This window comes from Halyomorpha halys, unplaced genomic scaffold (genome assembly GCF_000696795.3).
Source record: "Halyomorpha halys isolate HHAL.00 unplaced genomic scaffold, Hhal_1.1 Scaffold453.1, whole genome shotgun sequence".
NCBI classification, from domain to species: domain Eukaryota; kingdom Metazoa; phylum Arthropoda; class Insecta; order Hemiptera; family Pentatomidae; genus Halyomorpha; species Halyomorpha halys.
Window position 1 is genome coordinate 135,325 of NW_027107553.1, and position 10,463 is coordinate 145,787.

General features: G+C 29.2%; 1 protein-coding gene across 1 annotated transcript in view; it reads left to right on the top strand.

The window, feature by feature from the left end:
* LOC106682936 (ras-GEF domain-containing family member 1B) overlaps nt 1-10,463 on the top strand; it is a gene marked incomplete at its 5' end in the record, with an annotated part of 139,453 nt that overhangs the window by 107,195 nt on the left and 21,795 nt on the right. The window lies entirely within an intron of this gene.

The window sequence follows — 10,463 nt, forward strand, 5'->3', positions numbered from 1 at the left end:
TATATATTATTTATTTATTTTATTTTTAATGATAAAAATTATATTTTTGGTTATAGGAACGTTAATAATTATTATTAGTTATGACCATTATAATCTAAACTTAAAATTGTATAATAAGTTAGGAAATGATCAGAATAATATGTAAGACGAAATAAAAAAAAATTGTGAATTAAATGTTATTTATAAGATTAATTATCAAAATTTCTAGTGTTTATATATTGGAGAAACCTCTAAACAATTATAAACTAAAATATAATATCAATTCATAAACATAATATTTATTACATAACAGTACGTGTGTAATTGTGAATATATCATATTATTAAATAATAATACATATTAATTATTAGATTATCAGGTTTTAAACTTATTAGTGTTCATGTAACAAAGAAGTTAAAGATGCACTTTCCTTATTTTAAATATGTCATAGTAAATTTTAGCAATTGTGGACAATAATGTTTATCATTTTATTGTAATTTGAAGAATAACTAAGGAGAGATGCTAATAGATCAAAATAAGTTAGTATAAAGCAAAAATTTAAATTATTTTAAAAATTTATAAACTTTTTAGTTACTGATCTGTAAATTATTAGTTTTATTTATTGAAATTTATATAAAAATACACCTTGCAAAATGTTATGTAATAATATAATGGCATAAAACAAGCATGTAGTGAAAGTATCCATTGGTTGTACATTTCTGCATCAGAAGGTTTCGAGACCACCTTTTTTTCAAACGGCGAGGAGGATTGTCAGGTATAGAAGAAGAAGGGAGATTAGAAACTAGTGGGTTTGGGTGATTAAGGAGTTTAGAATGGAAGGTTTGATAACTGGTTACGTGCGAGATAGGCTACATATGAAACATTAAGGTCTTGAAGGGTAAAGATAATTTGATGAGATTTTTTTAGATTTAGTTCGACACGATTCTTCAAGGTTTGTGATTTGGGATTGAAGAGTTTGGGATGTCATTAAGCGTTATTATTAAATGAGAGCATGTGTCATCGGCATGCGTGGTAAGGATATTGTTAGAATTGGTTGAAATGTCAATTGTATAGGCATTGTAGAGGATGGGGCCGAGTAAAGTACCTTGAGGAACACCTGCGGACTGAGAGAAGAGGCATGAATAGTAGCATCTATAAATTGTAAAAATGAAATTGTTTGTGTTGATTTGCAGTTTTCCTAATTATAGGTTATTGGCCCCAAAACATTGCCACTTATGAATAAGTAAAGAAATTAAAACATTGAAGACTTTTTCACTACAACCTATTAAATAGTATTGGTTCAATATATTATGAGCTGAGACACAAGAAAAAGTCCCCTACGTTAATAAGACCCGAGACGGTGACGCAAAAGAACAAAAAAGTTTAATATGTATGTATCCACAACTTTCTGAACTCCTCTATTTATTAAAATATGAGGGAGCACTTGATTTTAAATAAGTAAGGAGTAACACATTTGGTAAAAACATTCAACACTATCAGAAGAGCTGATTTCAATATAGCACTCACAAATCTAATTTTATATACTGCCGAAACGAGTGCTGAAACTATATCTAGAGAGGACGGTAAACATATTATAAGTCAGAAAATGGCGACAATGGGTTAAAGGATTTATAAGTGGAAGAACGTTTCGTAACGACATGGTTTTTAGAATAAAACATTTGTGGTATGTTATAAAAGCTATGTGGTGAATTAATAGTATTAGTCAGAATTTACAAATATTTTCCTTCTGTCAAATACTTAACCTATATCAGACATATACTTTTTTTAACGCTATTAATGTTAGCCAATTAACTTTTCTTTTTTTCCTTTTTTTTTTTTTAACCTATCCTCCATTTCGAGTCGATAGAAATGAAGAACGTTTTGAGTAAATGGCATTAGAGAAAGAAGGGGGAGTAGTACTTGCGTTTGATTTTTTAAAAACAGAAATTTAACCTGTTTCTGAATAAAATAAAGGATTTTTTGATCGGTCTCATTTAAAGCCTTCTAATCCAGTTGTACTAATATTAAGTATTAGGTTATTTTGTAATTAATGAGAAATGAGTATGCTGCTCCGAGAATTCGTTCGGGATGCAAATCCAAATTTTCTATTAGCATGCTTATAGGCCTTTCCCAAATGATTGTCCCACCATGTTCCCAAAATTGTCTCGCTGTCTGTTATTTCAGCCTAATAAACATTTCATTACCTACCTATTGGAGCTAATTTTGTTACTGTGTTGATAATTTTAGTTTTATTATTTCCAAGTTTTAACTTTATGATAATAATAATCAGAGCAATAATAATCTTAATATGAATGCCAATCAACGGGATCCCTCTCAAAAGGTTATAACTACAAAATTTAACAAAACGATTTTTCAGCTTAAAAAAATTCTTTTTAACCGAACCTGACTGGTCTTATTGGTTGGCTAGCAAGGAATCAGTCCTTAATCATTAGCGAAGGTTCTTGTTCACCAAAACTTTATATATATGGAGGTAATTGGAGGTAATTCGTACGCCTGAAAGGTTTAATGAAACTTCCGTTATGACTTTTTCAGATAAATCTCTTCAATATAATACTCATGAAATTGGAGAAAGTTTATTTTAAAAGGAATTTTTTTTTTAAAAATAAACTATCAATACTAAACTACTAATATTTATGTGAGTGCATAACAAAATTAGTTATTTTTTCACCATCTGGTCTTTAATATTTAAAAAAGTAAATGTATCCTCCTTTGCTACCTTCAGGTCAAACAAAAAGCTTAGCTTAATTTTTGTTATCTTTATCTTGAACGTTTTGGTGATACTGCTTCCTCCTCTTTATTGTTATTATTGGCGCGACATACCTTGGAGGTCCAAGACCTCTCGCGATGTACTAGCGTTTCTAGGTTCGTCACTCTCACCCTTATTTTTCGTGAATGCCACCCAATAGCTAACGGGCCTCACAAATACCCGGGGGAAAGGCTGTGAGTGAGTATTGTATAATTATAAGCTTGAAAAAAATCCCAGATAGGGCCGGGGGCTCGAACTCGCAGCCTTTGGATTGGCTTTCCTCCTCTTTAGCATCTATAATTTAATATTTTTATAAAATACGTTTCTTATTTTTTATTGATTTATTATATCATTATTCATTAAAAGATATGCTTAACACTTGTAAAAAAACTTGAATTTCAGACGTTCAGTAAAATAATTCATTATTGTAGAAAAAAAATTCTTATGTATAAAATAAGAATATACCATTTTATGTTTTTTTCTGATTGGTGAAAGTATTTTCACTATTCCAATAGGTTTAAATTAGTATCAATCAGCATGGAGTATAATTTTCAGTAATTTGTTTACTACAAGTTTAAAACATTAATTTTAACGTAAAAATTTAGCTCACCATGTCGGGTATAAACCTGCAAGTCCATTTTTACACACATATGTGTGTGCCTGTGACCGCGTGATTTTGGTGTTTTTTTCTGTCGGAAAGTGGAAATCTTCAAAAGATATGGATAGGTCTGTAGCGATCCACCACTAAAACCACCTCTCTACTCCTATGAGAACAATTTAGTCTTGATACGTCACCACAATGTCTATATTGTTGACTGAACCTGAAGATCCTCAAAATATTAATTAATATCGAATAGTCTTGAAAAATTTCAACATTACATCCTTGAAGCGGTCATTATCAATAGAAATGGTGTTATATGGATTCAGTCATAAATTTAAGTTTTGACGGACTTTGAGGCTTCAAAGTTCATATTTAGGTCTAGTTAGTTAGATAACAGACATTATTAACCCTTAGAGATAAGAGGTTACCTTCTCCCTTACTAACTAAGTTGGGGGGTTGCAACTTGGTACTTAGTAGCTATCTTTCCCTTCCTCCGGCAGGTTTGTATTCCTATGTTGAATGTATTTAAAATAATAACGGAATGTTTTACTGTAAATCGACCGGCTATAGTATGATAGATATAGATTTCATTTAAATTAAGTTCAGAATTATCCAATGAAAGTAGTCTTATAATTATATAATAAAATATAATATAACAATAGAAACAAAAAAGAATATAACAATATGGTTATGAATGAAGACCATATGAATAATATTAATATAAAATTCTTTCAAAATCTGCGATTTGTGCTGCAGCATGACTGTGTAACAACAGCCTGAAGATGGGGGAAATCTCCCGAAACGTTGCTGATGATATGAAATAAATTATTGTGTTTTAATAAGGAAGAGTTGTGTCATTCACTAAATCCAGTATAAAAATTAATAATATATTACAGACATATAAACTATAAAGAAAATTTAATGTTGAATTTTCATAAAATGGAAAGATTGCCTTACTAACCTTGACATTTGATATAGAAAAATATATAAATAAAACAAAAAATAAAAATGCTCTAAATTTAAGTTCCAGTACTAATCTAATTGTTCATACTAGTGCTACGAAAATTTATCTTTTAAATTATGCATAAATTAAATAATTAAGTAAATATTTTTAAGTTTTATGTTTTAAAAAATTGTCTTTTTTTTTTTTAAACTTTTTATATATTGATAGAGCTCAAAAGATCCCAGCGCATTCCGCTCACCGGATCACTGGTTTTTGAAAATTAAAACACAATAGTTCTATCTATTCTAATATTTTTAATTTTTTTTCTTAGACGTCTCAAGAATACCATGTCCTCAATGTGTCGCTTGCCATAGTATCAATAAAGTAAATGTAAATGAAAACTTATTTACAAAAAAAAGGGGAGGAATTCACTTTAAATATAAAAAAAAGATTTTTAATTATTCTTGTATCCGGAAATCAAATAAAAAATATTAATTATTAGTTAAATTATAATAACACTCATATTATAATTATTATAAGTCATTTAATGACAACATGATTCATGCTTGCTTTCTAATTAAATATAAATATTGTTGTCAGTTAATGAATCGCCGTTAAGTATATCCAGATGATACAATATATCTACAATCTAACATTTTGGATAAGCTAATACGGTCCAGTATTTACGAAGCGTACTGAGATACGTTATTAGCAAACCTACCAGAAATTGATAGCTTTCAATACACGAACGTATGGCAATCAAAAGATATTAAATGTTAATCTGAAGTATTTTAAAATGAACATCCGTTCAACTGAATCATTTTGATATGAAGGCTGGGAAAGCGTAAATATCACACAGTTATCAATTTATAAATGTAATTAAATTACAGAAAACATCAAAATGTAAACATTCGGTATTTGAGTTTAATTTATGATATTTGATTAAAGATTCGTATATATGTTTCAGTTATGAAAGAAAGACTCTGGTTATTCATATATATGCATATACTTTTAAAAGTTAAAAATCTAATTTATACTCAATAGGAAATTATAGGACAGCAAAATAATCCGTTTTATTAATTTTTATTTATAACTTATCCCATAATACGCCCTTATGGGTCAGTCATATTTTTTATTTATTATTCTAAGCATTTTTTGGCAATTATTAAAGCAGCCTGAGATTGAATTTAGATATAAAAAATAATTTCATCATATTTAATCATTTTTTCTTGCTTCAATGAAATTTATCATATATTAAAGTAATCAACAAGCTTTTACAATAATACCTATTGTTATGAAAAATTGTTAGAAATCCATTGTTCAATAAAAAAAAAAAATCTATGTCAATTTATACTATTCATTATTGACTATGCGGATTTTTAAAGACTTTAAACAAGTACCAAGACTTAAATAAGTATCTCCACAATACTGTCTGAACAAAGTATTAGGTGACAGACAGGGCGGAACCGTTTCAGAGACCTGTTCCGTCCTGGTAACGGAACAAGGTTGTAAGCAATTTCGTTCCGATGGATTGTCTTCCTGAGTAACTCTTCCGTTAGAATATAACCTAAGAACGGAATGTAAACATTTGTAAATTTCGTTCCAATCTGAGATATTATCCTAAGTTTAGAGAAAGTTTAAAAGATTTAAATCAATTGCATTTTATTTTTTACAAAGTAAATTAGGAACGATAAATATATTTTATTTGTTATATTATTATGTTTTTCATTTATTTGTGAAATATGTCGCTCAGTTATTCAAATAAAAAGTTTTGATGGAAAATTTCATATCATTGAATATTTAAAAAATCAGACATACAATTATAATGAAATATAAACCGTTATAAATTACGATTTTATTTTTTATTTTGCTATTTATTCATTTAATGTGTAATAAATAGAGACCAGATCATCGTAAAGTAAGTAATAGAAAAAATTGCAGTTAAAACCTAAAATTGTGTACAAAAATTTGCAAAAATCGACATTATTGTTTAATTTGTAATTTTAACACTCTGAAAGCTTGTCTTAATTTGTTTCTTCGAAGTAAACTTGGGAAATATAACTAAAAGAAGTAAGAATAAAAACTGAAATAATTAAGTGAGACTAACCACTACTGAGTCAGACAAAATAATGAAATTATTAAATTCTAGTATTAACGCCTACTTATGTATATCATAAGCCATATCATGAATTATTTGACTGAGCATTAGGTGTTAGTTTCCTGACATTATTATTTTATTCATAACTTAGTTTTTCATAAATCCAAATTTTTATATTAACTCCATAGTTACGAAGATTAAAACGGCAGTAGCCAAGAGACCTTATGTGAAATATAAATCGACTCTTGGAGTTCTGGCAATGGCCTTAATCTTCGTAACTATGGAGTTAATATAAAAAATTGGATTTATGAAGTAAACTTGGGAAATATAACTAAAAGAAGTAAGAATGAAAACTGAAATAATTAAGTGAGACTAACCACTACTGAGTCAGGCAAAATAATGAAGGGTTAGAGGCATGACTCCAAGTTAAAAACTGTAACAATGGACGTTTTTATAAAAATGAAGTTTATACTGGAAGGATTTTTCTTAGTGACCTAAGACCACTGATTAATTCGATTCCAAGAATATTCTTCGCTTGTTTTTGTTTCTTCTTTTTCTTTGTTTTTTAATTCGACTCTTTAGGTAAAAAATAATACTTTGTCTTACCTCATTTTTTTTTTATTATAAATTATAAATTTAATAAGAAAAAATTAATAAATTCTAGTATTAACGCCTACATATCTATGATATACGAAATTTGGTTCAATAATTTAATCGTAAGCCATGGTTCATATATTTGAAGATTAAAGTATAGAGCGTACCACACACCGAAATAAATTGTGCAATGAAATGGAAATTCAATATTTCAGATTTTGCTTTGTTTTCACTTCCCGTAGATCGGTGTTCATCAGGCCTAACTAGAAATAGTGACGAGATATGAATAATTAAATCCATATCATGAATTATTTGACTGAGCATTAGGTGTTAGTTTCCTGACATTATTATTTTATTCATAACTTAGTTTTTCATAAATCCAAATTTTTATATTAACTCCATAGTTACGAAGATTAAGGCCATTGCCAGAACTCCAAGAGTCGATTTTTATTTCACATAAGGTCTCTTGGCTACTGCCGTTTTAATCTTCGTAACTATGGAGTTAATATAAAAATTTGGATTCATGAAAAACTAAGTTATGAATAAAATAATAATGTCAGGAAACGAACACCTAATGCTCAGTCAAATAATTCATGATATGGCTTATGATATACATATGTAGGCGTTAATACTAGAATTTATTAATTTCATTATTTCATTATTTTGCCTGAATCTGTAGTAGTTAGTTACTTAATTATTTCAGTTTTCATTCTTACTTATTTTAGTTATATTTACCAAGTTTACTTCGAAGAAACAATGTAAGATAAGCTATCAGAGTGTTAAAATTACAAATTAAACAATAAAGTTGATTTTTGCAAATTCTGGATGTTTGTACACAATTTTAGGTTTTAACCGCAAGTTTTTATATTACTTCACGATCGTCTGGTCTCTATTACACATGAAATGTATGAATAGCAAAATAAAAAAAAAAAAGTAATTTCTAACGATTTCTATTTTCTTATAATTGTATGAATGAATATTTTAAAATATTCTAAAATAAGAAATGATGCTCCTTACCCAGTTACTCAGCCTCCACTGGCTCATTGCCAGTTACGCTGTGAGAGGGCTGCACTGGGATCTCGAAGGGTAGTGCTGGGATCTACACTACCCCTCATGCGTGGGGGATAGATGGGCTCGGGGATCCTTAGTTCGAGATTGTAAATATTGTATATACTTTATTTGATATTTTTCGATTATTTATTGAGAGATTTTTTTTTTTATAATTTTTATTTTTTATATAATTTTTTCCACTCTTTTATTTATCGAATGTGTTCGCATTATTGCACATTGCCCAAGTTAGTGATAGGTTGTAGTAATACTTATCTATAAATAAAGTTATCATTATTTAGAAACTCCATAATGTGCGACTATATGCAGCATTAAAATAGTGCTGAGGTTTGACTAAATTTGAACCTGCTCTGGTATTATTTTTCTATCTCAATTATTTTCCTTTCAATTTATAGTTACTTTCCAACCATTCATTCTTCACAAAAGAAACTGTGATAATTCTGTAGTTCATTCAGATATATTAAAAAGGGCTATAAATAAACGGAACAATCTGGCAAGTCCAAATGGCTAATTATGTTTAACCACTTAGACGTCTCGTCCACTGGGAGCGGAAAGTTGCGAATAGCGAAGCAGCTAATTCGTGCGAACGCCGTTCATACGAATGCCTATCGTCCATTGCCTCGTTATTCGTCCGAATTTGTAGTAGATGAGATGGCTCTTCGGAGCGGTTTTCTGATAAGAAGTGTTTCGTTTTAGAATCATAACCTTTAACTCATTTACTTATCAAGCACAGGCAATATCTACGAAGACGAAAATGTGGGTGAATCGCAGTTTCTCGATTTGTTAGTTTATCGTCTAGGGCATGATTTTCGAATTGATGATAACCACCACTTCTTCTATTTTCAAATGAAAAAAGGACACATTCCGATACATTCCTGACATTTTTTTTAACTTAACTGTTCACAGTTCGCTTGTCACTCTCTTTTTAGCACTCGTTCGCAACTAAATCCCAACAAAACGAGATCGGTTCACACTTGACACCTGTTCGGAAAAAAACTGGCGAACAATACGGGGCTAGTGGATGCGGTCTCCCATCCAGCCACGTTCTCCGGTCGTTCGTACGTTTTTGTGCGAATTCGGACGGATTTATTTCGCATATTTTCCCAGTTTTCTAGTACCAGTGGACGAGAGGCCTTACAAATGTGTTGGTTTGAAGTAATTAAAAATTCTTAACACATAATAGTTTTTATGTCTTTCATCCCATTTAATTGGATGATAGATTTATAGGTTCAAATAATATATATATATTTACAATTAATTATAATTTCTTATTTTTACGTTTGATTCTATACCCTTGTAATTTTCAATTATCAGTTACGATACATACTTTTAAATATGAATTACTATCCTTAAATATAATTCCCATATATCCTTTATTGAAATTTTCACGCCCAACATGGTTGCCCATGTTTCAACAGACTTTTTTTTCCTAGCAATCAACTTCACAATATAATTTTTTTTTTTTAGCCCAGGGCTCTCTCTGCCCTTTTATATCTCTGGTCTGCACCGAGGCGGTTCGTGGGCTTACTCATATTGCGATCCAACCGAAAAAGAAAAAAAAAAAGAGGACTTGAAATTTCATCGAGGTACACAGTACTAGAAAAGAAAAAAAAAGACCAGAACTCGTGCAATCTTTGGCATACAGTTTCCCTACAGCAAAGAACAAGAGACGAAAAGATAATTGCATAGAATAAAAAAAAGTAATCAATTTTTATATCCGGGTTTTATCTTTAACTGCGTGTTTGTTGGCTTGTATTGTATATTATTATAATATGGACTAAATAAATTAAGATATTTTTGAATTGTACTAATAAATGTATAGTAGTCATCTCGTAATAGGTTATGTTTATATATAGAAAATATTTTATCCAATTTGTATTTATTTAAACTATTAAAAAAATTAAAATTAAAATCTTTACCAATACAACCAGCCCATGATGGGTCAGAGATTCAGTACTTAAACTATTAAAAAGCAAAATTTAAAATTTAATTTTTATAATTATAATAATTATCTAATAGGATTAGTATTAACAAGCCAAAAGTAATCGATGTAATAACGAGATATATGGGTAGGAATTTCATTTGAACCAAGATTAAAATATATCATTAAGAGATCTGAAACCCGGAATACTCTAAGATCAAGAGAAATATACGATATATACTGTAAAATAGAATGCGGGTCATTTTAATAGAAGATTTGTCTTCTAAGTTAATAATAGAAATATTAATAATTCGGAACAATAAATATTTAAAGTTTACTGTACTGTTTAATTTCCAATTGAAATTATTTTAAAATATTGACGACTAGCAGACATGGCAATGCTTTGCAATTGTTAGATTAAGGAATGCAGATATATTAATTGAATTTGGTTGAAAGTCTGATATAAATTATTTACTTGTTCACGAACTGGAT